Here is an 11,715-nt window from a genome sequence, read left to right as displayed (position 1 = left end):
AATAAATGAAATTAAATGGGCTAGAGGAAGTTCAAATATATCTGTATCTCTTTATATTTCTAAAATTCTTAAATTTCTAAAAATTCTTTTAAGTCTGAAAATACATTTTTAGGTGCATATTATTTCTAATAATAGTTAACTTTTTCAGCATTTACTATTTAGCTAGTTCTATGTTAAACACTTTGCATCTATCATATAGTTTATATATATTTTATTTCTGCTCAGTATTTAATAGGAACACATTTTAAAAAGCAAGTCTTAAAAGATAATAAGAGGAAAGTGAGAATATTCTTCTTAGGCATTTCTTTTTTTAACAAAAGCTGCAAGACATTGACCTTTGTGACACTTTGATCAAAATGTTTGGCAACTTTTGTTGATAGTGAACAGACAGTGTGGCAGAGTGCCCAGGATGTTGCTGGATCCTGAGGTTATTAGTACAGCAAAGGAATCAACTGAGAACTGGTCAAGGCTTGTTAAACCTAGACAGTTGGAGAGTATATGTTCCACAGTTTCACAGAGAAGATGCTGATTGATCTTTCAGAAAGTACAGTTCTCCAAACAAGACTACCTCAGGGAAATACCAACCTGAATGAGAAAGAGAAATACGATTGTTTTTGATAAAAATATAAGTTCTGTTGAATGATAATGATAAGTTCTGTTGAACGAGAAATAATTTTATTACTATTAGTATGGATGCAACACGCAACAGTTATGGCCACTAAGGTTTCTGCTAATGCGTCCTTAAGAAAGAGATCAAAATATGTACATAGGAAAACAGATCTTTGTTAAATAAATTGCATTTGTCTGTTCAGTTACTCAGTGTTATCCAACTCTTTGTGACCTCATGGTTTGTAGCCCGCCAGGCTCCTCTGCCCATGGAGTTTTCCAGGCAAGAATACCAGAGTGGGTTGCCATTTCCTTATTCAGGGAATCTTCCCAACCCAGGGATCATACCTGCATCCCAGGGATCATACCTGCATCTCTTGCTCCTTCTGCATTGGCAGGTGGATTCCTTACCACTACACCACCTGTTTCAGCATATCAGCATTTACATTGCACTTAACTTTAACACTATATATCATTTTTACCATCTTATTTTCATTATCAATTTCCTTAGTATGACCTTTACAGAGTTTATTAACTAGAAAAATAAAAATAAAATCCATTGAGTTCATCCAATGGATTAGAAGCTCTACTAGTATTCTATGCATTTTAATGCTATTCAACACAAAGTTTAATGCTGCCCCCTCCACACTTCACAAATATGAAAACAGGCTAAGCTAGACAATTACTGTTAAACAAAAGAAAACGATGTCAATTCCAGAACCATCTTTATCAAATTCAATTATTTTTTTCACTAGTTTTCAGTGACAGTCACTTTTCATTGCATAGAAAAGCACAAGCTAATGGAGTTAAAATCCAAGACATTTGATTCTGATGTACACTGTTTGTGTATAATTTCCTGTTTATCTCACATATGCTGCACAAAATCACTTTCTCTAAGTTCCCACATCAAAAGGTGCTTTGTAGTTTTGCCAAATAATGTCTGATATGGTTTTACCATCTGTTTATCAAACAAGCAGGAGAGGAATACATGACTTGTACAATTATAACAACTTTGTGAAGAAATTCAGAAGTATGTTCAGCTTGTTCAAGGTCACAGAGCTAGTATATGTTCAGGATTTGAACCCAAAATTTTTTATTTCCAGAGCAAGTAAATTTCCACAACACTCAGGTGATTTTATAACATCAAAGACAACGTAACATGCTTTGAATCTGATGAAAACTTTGATGTCTTATTAGATTGATCATCTTATACCTGTGCTAATGCTGTATCTTCTCTTTCTACTTCTTAGACATCAAAAAGCTATTTCTTTATGTCTATTTTTACTTATTATTTTGAAAAGTTTTAATTTTTAACTTACCTAAAAAGAGTTGTGACTCAGATAAACAGTCCACAGCCTTTGTTAAAACCTGGTGCAAACTTGACAGAAAATTTAGTCTCAACATTGTCTTTCCAAAGAAATACAATACTGAAATGCATACCATGATTAGGAAGAAATTTAGAAGACTGTGGAGATTCATCAGAGATCGATCATATTACATACAACGTAGTCGAAACTGCTAAACTGTTGGGCATTACTGTCTCCTTTTTATTTCTACCTACCGCCCACCATAGCCTCCTTACCTCTTCTTTAGCAAGCAGAGTCGATGAGATTCCACTGAGAACAGAGCTTTGATCCACAGACAGAAGTCCTTTTTTTTTCCCCTCAAGCAACAATATTTTGAAAGAAAAAAACAGAAAGAAAAGAGTTTCAATAAAGGCACACTTTATTTTACAGATATTCCTCTTCGTAGGCATTAAGAACATAACTTTGCATCCACTGCAATAAAATGTATAATTGTAAAAACTGTACCACAGTCAGAGTGCATTTTAATACTAAGCATTTTTAAGTGTGTAACAATGTCAATTAACAGTTAAATGGAAATATAGCACTGATGCTATCATACTTGACTTGAAGTTTAACTTTTCTTAGTTTCCTACTATTATTTTATTCACTAGACCAATATATTCAATTGTAAAGATAATATTTAAGTGTAAAGTTTCATTTACACTAAAATTGAAATTTTGCGAATACTACTTACTGTAGGATACTACTTACTGTAGGATAATCTTTTATTCTATCTCTTATTGAGATAGGGTAAAACAAATTCATATTTATATTTATATATTTTATAAATGTTTATTTTGAAATTCACCATATAAAAAAGAGTTGTAGACCACAACTGTCCTGAATTAAAGAAATCATATTTAAATATTACTAAAAGGATTAACATATTACATATATACCAAGTTAGAAATACATCCAGAAATCTGGTTGAGGAGAAAGCAGATATGGAATGGATACAAAAAGTTATAAATAGCAGGAGGTATAAATACCTTATGAAAAATTACAGAAATGAGGACTGTAGCAAATATTCTTTGTTATAAACATATTTGTGTTTATTAACCCTTTTTTCCCTGTCCTCTATCTCTACCATTTTGTGTAAAAGGTATATTTACATTTTAGGACTTAAACCAGCAAGAAGCACATGTAGAATGTAGCAGGTAAAGAAGAGATCAGTATAGCTCCAGCAGTGATAGCCAGGCAAATGGGCTTTCGACTATGGAGGGCTTCAACTTCCCGTGAATTACAGATTTGTTGTCCTTACATCTCACATTTCATATATTATTAATGTCTAAGATTTTAAAAAAAATCTAGAAAGGTGACTTGCAGCTCACAATGAAGAGAAGAGGTACTTTCAGTTCAGTTCAGTCATTCAGTCGTGTCTGACTCTTTCGACCCCATGAATTGCAGCACGCCAGGCCTCCCTGTCTATCACCAACTCAAACTCATGTCCATTGAGTCGGTGATGCCATGTAACCATCTCATCCTCTGTCGTCCCCTTCTGCTCCTGCCCCCAATCCCTCCCAGCATCAGGGTCTTTTCCAATGAGTCAATTCTTCACATGAGGTGGCCAAAGTACTGGAGTTTCAGCTGTAGCATCAGTCCTTCCAAAGAAATCCCAGGGCTGATCTCCTTCAGAATGGACTGGTTGGATCTCCTTGCAGTCCAAGGGACTCTCAAGAGTCTTCTCCAACACCACAGTTCAAAAGCATCAATTCTTTGGTGCTCAGCTTTCTTCACAGTCCAACTCTCACATCCATACATGACCACTGGAAAAACCGTAGCCTTGACTAGATGGACCTTTGTTGGCAAAGTAATGTCTCTGCTTTTTAATCTGCTATCTAGTTTGGTCATAACTTTACAGAATGATAATTAAATTGCTCCGTTCCTGGCTGGAGCGTAGCCGTGTTGTTCTCGGCAGCAGAAAGCGGGTGGAAGCTCCTTTGCCCAGACAGCTGAGTCAGCCCCGCGTCTGCAGCCAGGCCGGCAGTGTCCAGTCACGCTGGCCCTGGACAGGCTCCCAGGCTCTGGGAATACTGTCTGCATGACGGTGTGGCACTGCGTCACGATGCTCCCTCTGGTGATCTTGAAATGTCGGAGACGCTGTTAACTTTCAAGATCAACACCTGATGTTGCTTGTTGAGGGTTAGGGCCTCCTGGAAGGTGACCTTGGAGCCCTCCTTGAACAGACTATCCCAGATGCGGAGCAACGTGGGCTGGAGGTTTACAAACAGGCAGACAAACCTGCACAACACGACAGGAGTACATAGCACACTGTGCCTGTCCCTTCCTGGCCCCCACCGCCAGCAGCTTGGTCTTCGCCAGCTCCGGGAGGACCTCCTGGCCTGTCTTGGGCTCAGCATCGAGGGGCCGCAGTACTCTGGAAGTATTCCGTCAACTGGGACGTCCAATAGCCACAGAATCAGATATCCCGCTATGAAGTTCACTCCCTGGCAGCAACCCACCCCGCAGCTGTGGTGCGGGCCGGTTAGCAGCACATGATACAGGGTCCTCTGCAAGCAGGGGCCCGCGTCCTGCTGGAACTTCACGCTGTCTGGGAAGGCACCGTTCATGCGTGTTCTGAGGGTCTCCTCCAGGCTGTCATTCCTCTCTGCTCCGAGAACACAGTGGTAGTGGCCAGGGTTCCGCTCCATCTGGGCCAAGGCTTCGCTCACCCCGACCCAGGCGCGGGCCCAGTGCTCCAGCGGGATGCCCTTCCGGATGTGGTGCTTCACTGTCCTCATCTGGACACCGCCGCTTCCCTTTAGCAGTTTGGACCATGTTATGGCCCTTCTGGTATCACCGAAAGGACGGGGTGGGGGGGTGTAATTCTTCAAAAGCTGCATAATGGAAGTCCTCAGGCCTTTCCAACACAAGAACAGATTGATCCCTGGATGCGTTCCCACGCCACCGGGGCGCCCCTCGTGCGCGCGCCTGGAGAACCCCGGGCACGCCGGCGGGGGCGGCGGGGGCGGCGGGGGCGGCGGGGGCGGCGGGCCAAATCCACCACTCAGGACTCACCGCGCCTTGCTTCCTTACAGAACTTTAGCAATTTCGTGCCTTCTGAATGCCTGAATACTGGCAGGTGTGTCTCTTTTATTCCTCCAGCTCTTTCAACAGTTTTTTTTTAGGCCTATCATTTATGGTACGAACTCTTTCCGCTTGATGTGCCTACCTTGTTTTCTGTTTTCCTGAAGAAAACTCTGTAATACGGGAGAGCCAATATTTTTGAGGAAAGCTCCCTTCCTGTTTTGCTCCTCTCCACGACTTCTTAGAGTTGTTCACGGGACACTGAAAAACTGCGGAAACATTTCCGTGGCTTTGTAGAAGCTTTTAGCCTTGTTCCCCATTCTGTTTATTACTCAAAATTTAGCATTATTCTGTGAAGGGGAAAAACAAAAAACAAAACAAAACAAAAAAACCAAAAAACTGACAATGCATTTCAGGCATTTGCATTTTCCAGGTTTTTCAAAAGAACCACTGAAAGCTCAGTTGATCTTTTTTTTATCTATCAAAGGCCCAGAATTCTCCACCCAGAATCAGCAGATATACTAAGGGGAAAAGCTTCCTGGTGACTTTTTGCTCACCTAAGAATGGTTCTGCGTCTCTAGATTTTTTTTTTCTTTCCATTCCTTCTATGGTTCTCAGATGGTTTTTAAGGCTCTGTTTATGTTTTTTAACGTAGCTACATCCCCTCACCGCCCCCCCCCCCCCCACACACACACACACACAGGTCCATTGGCTAACAGCTGAGCTGCCTTCCAATGTAGTGAACTTTCTATTACCAGGAATGCTAAACTGCAAGCTGGATAAACATGTAAGCCATTTTGCAGGGAGGAATGGGATTATCATGTTGATAATGGAGAGTTACTCTACTCTAAACGTGGTGGGTATTTTCCAATCTGTGGCTTTATAACCATATTTTTAAAGTAATTACTATATTGCTAAAAGTTATTAGCAGCATTGCATATCACGTGTATATTTTTTGTATTTATATGCAATAGTTTAATTAACTTAATCTTGCCAGTGTTATTTTCTCTTGTTAAAAATTATTTGTATAAATCTTTCTAGAAAATCAATGATGTGTGCATAGGATATTACATGTTTGGGAATTAAGACAGCAAATATTGATTTGAGAAGGCAGTGGTCTTAAATTTGAACCTGCGTTGGAATCACCTGGGGGATTGCTAAAACATATATTGCTAAACCCACCCTAGAGTTTCTGATTCAGTATGACTGGAGTGGGGTCTTGGTCGTTGCACTTGCGAACAAGTTCTCACACTAATGCTGCTTCTGGAGAACACAGTTTGAGAATCACTGGTGTAAAAACATAAAACAATTGCATGATTGTATTTCTTTTATGTTTTATGTAAACCTGAAATATGAAAAGTGCAAGTGAGGGCACAATGGCCTCCATAGCTTACAGTTCTGCTCTATAATTTGCCCTTACAAATGGCCTGTCAAGTTGGTTATATGATCAACTATTTAAATATTGATGAGACATTTTTCCCCTCCCTGCCGTTCCCAGCTATACCAGCTCGGAACTGTAAGCATATCATTCTGTCAGTTTTCAAAGTGCATTACTTTCTGTTTCTCCCCCTCACTGTATCTCCTTCCAATAATTTCCTGTAAAACTTGCTGCTTACCTCTGACGGGAATAGCAGAAGCTCAGGTCATCCATCAAACCAGAGCTCTGTGTCAGCAGCTTCTCAAATGATATAAGGTGATTCTTATATGACATAACCATCAGAACGCCACAAAGAAGAAGTCACAGTTGTCAACTTGGGTCATAAACCACAGGAAATCTCAATGAGCCATCTAGTACCTGCCAAGACTAGTATTAAAGAGACAGGAGGATGGAAAGATAGCATGGCTACAAATGGCAGGTAAATGTCTTTCAATATTATAATGCATACATTACAGCATCTATATTATAGCTACTGTTACAACTATGTCACCATTTTCCTGATCTCTAGAAGTGGAATTTATATAAAGCATACCATTCTGAGATAATTCACATGTAGAAAATACATTTTAAAATTTTAACTACAAATTTAAACATTAAGGATTAAATTTAGATAAAGGTAATACAGATGTTATTGTTTGGGGCTTAGTGCTTAGGTACATATATTCCTGCCTATAAAATAGCCTTTGTTTAGAATTTTCCACATCAACTATATTTGATAATATGACTAGTCAAGTTTTATTTCATTGTAATTTGATAATTTAAAGGGAATAAAATATTTGTCTTGCTTTTTCTTCCTTTACATTTACCTGTTACTATTTTTTTTTAATTTGGCATTATTTCCAAACTAGTTAAAGAAAGAAAAAAATATTTAGGGGTTTTTGTGTCTGAATTCATGGAGGTCATGTTTGCCCATGCTTTGTAACATAAAGAACATGTTTTCAAAACCCAGTGGATTAGGTACTATGAAAGAAGAAAGAAACAGAGAGAGAGAGAGGAAAGGAAAAGGGGAAGAGAGAAGAAGGAGGAAAGAAGGAAAGGAGGGAAGAAAAGATGAAAGGAAGGAAGGAAAAGAATAGGAAAAACTCCCTTGACAAAAAATAATGCTGGGCAACACATAAATTATTAAAGTTGAAAAGAGTGAAACAGATATGAAATGCAATTTTAATATAAAAGTAGACACTTTCTGAGATTTTTCCATATTATCATAATGGGCAAGGAAAAGTAGGAGAGGAGGGGAGGGAAGCACAGGAAGAAAGGAAGAAGGGAGGAAGGGAAAGACAAGTAAGAAAAGAAAACTGGAAAAAAAACCTTCCATTGACAAAAAACAGGGTTGGGCAACCTGTGAATTATTAAAGTTGAAGAGAGGAAAACACTTAGATGTGAAATGCAATTTTAATGTAAAAAGTAGACTCTTGAGATTTCTCCATATTATTATAATGATCAAATGTAGACTGAGCCTCTTTGTCTCTTCACCTTTCCATATTGTTAATTTCTTTGCTGTGTTTGCTATAAAAGCTGTGCAATTATCTGAACATATTTTCAAGGTTTCAAATATATTTTGTTAGTGGTTATTTTCTAATATTTTTTGATTGTGGCTTTAATCTCAAAACGCTTTATATCCTTTATACTCCATATAGCATATATATATATATATTTTTTTAAATTTTTTTAAAATTTATTTATTTATCTATTTTTTATTTTACTTTACAATACTGTATTGGTTTTGCCATACATTGACATGAATCCGCCACGGGTGTACATGAGTTCCCAATCCTGAACCCCCTTCCCACCTCTCTCCCCATATCATCTCTCTGGGTCATCCCAGTGCACAGCCCCAAGCATCCTGTATCCTGGATCGAACCTAGACTGGCGATTCATTTCTTACATGATAGTATACATGATTCAATGCCATTCTCCCAAATCATCCCACCCTCTACCTCTCCCACAGAGTCCAAAAGTCTGTTCTATACATCTGTGTCTCTTTTCCTGTCTTGCATACAGGTTTATCATTTTTTCTTCATTTATTACAATGCTTATTAATTCACCTATGTTCATTTCTGAAATTATCTTCCTTATGATATTTTTTCATGTGTATGATTAATTATTATCACTGATATTTACATTTAAGAGAGAAGAAATAGGTAATTGGCTGGGTTTCCTGGCAGTCTGATTAGTAGGATCGTTTCTTGACATATTTTTCCATGGGTGGTGCATCAGGAAAAGTAAGTTAAATTATGCTGTAGTGACAAGCATTTAGTGGCTTGACACAAAGGTTTATTCCTTGCCCTTGTTGAGTTTCCATCAGGGGTTTGTGTCTATACTGTGTTTTAAATTGTCCTCACTTTGGAACTTGAGCTGCCACAGCACTTACTATTTGGATTTTTATGGATCATTATGGCAGAAAATGAACTCTAATGACTCTTCTGACAACAGTTAAATGCTCCAGTCTGGAAGTGGCGCTGATTGTCTAGAACTAGTGACAGGGGCCACATTCAACCACAAGAAGGCCACGGATTGCACTGCTGTCATTTTCCCCTTGAAAGTCAGAAGATTAAGATGGGGATTTATAATAGTCATTAATCACTACTATAGGTCAGGATTTGATCAAGAGCTCAACGTATGATAGAATGTGGTATATTGATTCCTAGACCTCAATTTATGGTGCTTTAGGTGAGAGAGTTCTGTGAGGAAATGAACTTTCTATGTGCCAGAATGAAGAAGATTTTTCTCTAGGAAACAAAATCTACACTAGATCCCTAGTTTTCTCCAGATTCTTTAATCAATTGCCTTAAAGAAAAATAGTTGCTAGTCTTTCTCAATTCTCATTGCCTCAATTCTGCATAATGAATAAATGGCAGAAAGGGATTGCAGGTGCACACTTGCAGAATTTTGTACTTGATGAATCAGAACCAAGACCACGTTAGGGTGTCAGTGTGAGGATTACACTGCAATTTCTCTTGCACATCCTCAGAGTTTACATTAAACAGTAACTTTTTATGTGTTTCAGCCACTAAATATGCTCCATCTAACTTATGATTTGAAGAAATTTGCTGTTATAGGTCGATTCTAATCTGTTTTTTACATTTTAATCTCAATAATGTTTCAGGAGAGAGAGCCATGTGTGTCCAGTATCTCTGCATGAAAGGAGAAGCTAAAGTGTGGAGTATTTGTTTGTATTTTTTGGTTTTGTTTTGTTATTTAATTGGTAAATAAGTATTTTATTTTAGAATAATTCAGTTTTATGAAACTTTTATGAAGACAGAAAGTTCCCATATATCCATACCCAGTTTCCCCAGTGGTATTTTATTTTATTATAGTACATATATTTGACACAATAGGTGAACCAATATTAATATATTATTGTCAACTGAAGTCCAGTATTTTAAGTAGATTTCCTTAGTTTTTTGCCTAATGTTCTTTGTGTCTGTTCTAGGATCCTATCCAGGATACCATGCTACATTTTGTTGTTTTCGATTGATGGACTCCTATTGGCTGTAAGAGTTTCTCATATTTTCTTTGTTTTTTGGTGATCCTAGAAATCCTGAGAAATACTGACCAGATATTTTGTAGGGTGTCTCTCTCACATTTTCCCTGTTTTTTCATGGTTATACTGGAGTTTTTGAGATGGATATCACAGAGGTAAAGAAAGCATCAACTTCATCACTATATATCAAGAGTACCTATTATCAACATGCAGTCATTGTTCATGTTAGCCTTGGTTACTCGACTGAGTAATACTGTAAGTTTCAACACAGTAAAGTTACTTTTTTCCCTCTTTCCACACTCTACTCTTTGGAAGGAAGTCACTCTCCACAACCTCACTTAAAGACTGGGGAGTTAATAATCACCATCATGAAGGTGAAATAACTACATGAATTTAGAATTACTTTGCACAAAATATTCCATCAATCATTTATATAAGTATGAACTAATTTCAACAAATACAGAGAGTAATTTCTGTTTCATTACAGTCTTACTTCTTTGCTTTCTATTCTGTTCCACCAATCTGGGCATGTGTGCCTGCTGTTGCTTCAGCTGTGTCTGACTCTTCACAGCCATGTGGACTGTAGCCCACAAGCTCCTCTGTCCATAGGATTCTTCAGGCAAGAATACTGGAGTGGGTTGCCATGTCCTTCTCCAGGGGATCTTCCCGACCCAGGGTACTAACCTGCATCTCAGGTCTCCTGCATTGGCAGGTGGGTTCTTTCTTACTAATGCACCTGAGAAGCCCTCCATTGATCTAGGTGTCTATTATTTTGCTAATGCAACCTGTGTACTGTAACTTTACAGTAAATCTAAAATCTGATATTGTGAGTCCTTCAACTTTGTTATTTTTCAATATTATATTAAGTTATTCTAGGTCTTTTGTCCTTTTGTATATTTTAGACAGACTTCCCTGGTGGCTCAGTTGGTAAAGAATCTGCCTGCAATGCAAGAGACCTGGGTTGGGGAAATCCCCTGGAGAAGGGCATGGCAATCAACTCCAGTATTCTTACCTGGAGAATCCCCATATTTTTAGAACACTTTATAGAGGTCTATACAGTAGATCACTAGGATTTCAGTTGGTATAGGATTAGATCTATAATAAAATTCTAGAAGACTGACTTCTTATAATAGGGAGTCCTCCAATGCATGACCAAGGGATAGTTCTCAATTTGTTTAGAACTCCTTATTATTTTAATATGCATGTTGTAGATATCTGAATATATATTTTATATGTGCTTTTAAAATATTTACAACTTAGAATTTAATAGGAAATTTTATATAGTATTTTTAGAAATCCAGTTGTTTAGTAATTATTTTTGTATATTGGTTTTATATGCTGTGACTTGCTATACTGACTTATTAGAATACCAGAAAGTATTTTTGAGGGTAGATTCATTGGGGGTTTTATACATAGGTACTCATGTCATTTGCAAAACAAAATAGACCAGAACAATTACTTCTCTTTTTCTAATTTGTATAGTTCCTAGTACTTCCAGGGTGATGTTGATTAGTAGTGGTGAGAGATAACATCCCTGCATTTTTTTCTGAATTTAGCAAAAATTTTCCATTTTGTCAAACTGTAAAAAAAATTTTGATAGGTGTCCTTTATCAAATTAAGGAAACTAACTGCAATTCCTATTTTGCAGAGAGTGTTTATCAGAATAGGGATTGTATTTAGTCAAATATCTTTCCTACCTCTAATAATATGAGCTTCATAATATTCTTATCAGTTTCATTCTTTAGCTTGTTAATATACTGGGCCACATATATTACACTTTAAATGTTGAATAAATTGCATTAATGGGATAGATC

The 11,715-nt window shown here is 37.6% G+C and overlaps 1 pseudogene; it reads right to left on the bottom strand.

The window, feature by feature from the left end:
- Positions 1 to 3,821: 3,821 nt before the first annotated feature.
- Positions 3,822 to 4,795, bottom strand: LOC138423729 (growth hormone-regulated TBC protein 1 pseudogene; annotated as a pseudogene).
- Between the last annotated feature and the right edge of the window lie 6,920 nt (positions 4,796 to 11,715).

The sequence above is a fragment of the Ovis canadensis genome, chromosome 18 (assembly GCF_042477335.2).
Source record: "Ovis canadensis isolate MfBH-ARS-UI-01 breed Bighorn chromosome 18, ARS-UI_OviCan_v2, whole genome shotgun sequence".
NCBI lineage: Eukaryota > Metazoa > Chordata > Mammalia > Artiodactyla > Bovidae > Ovis > Ovis canadensis.
The sequence above is the reverse complement of the archived record's forward strand: the minus strand, read 5'-3'. Positions and strand labels throughout refer to the sequence as shown.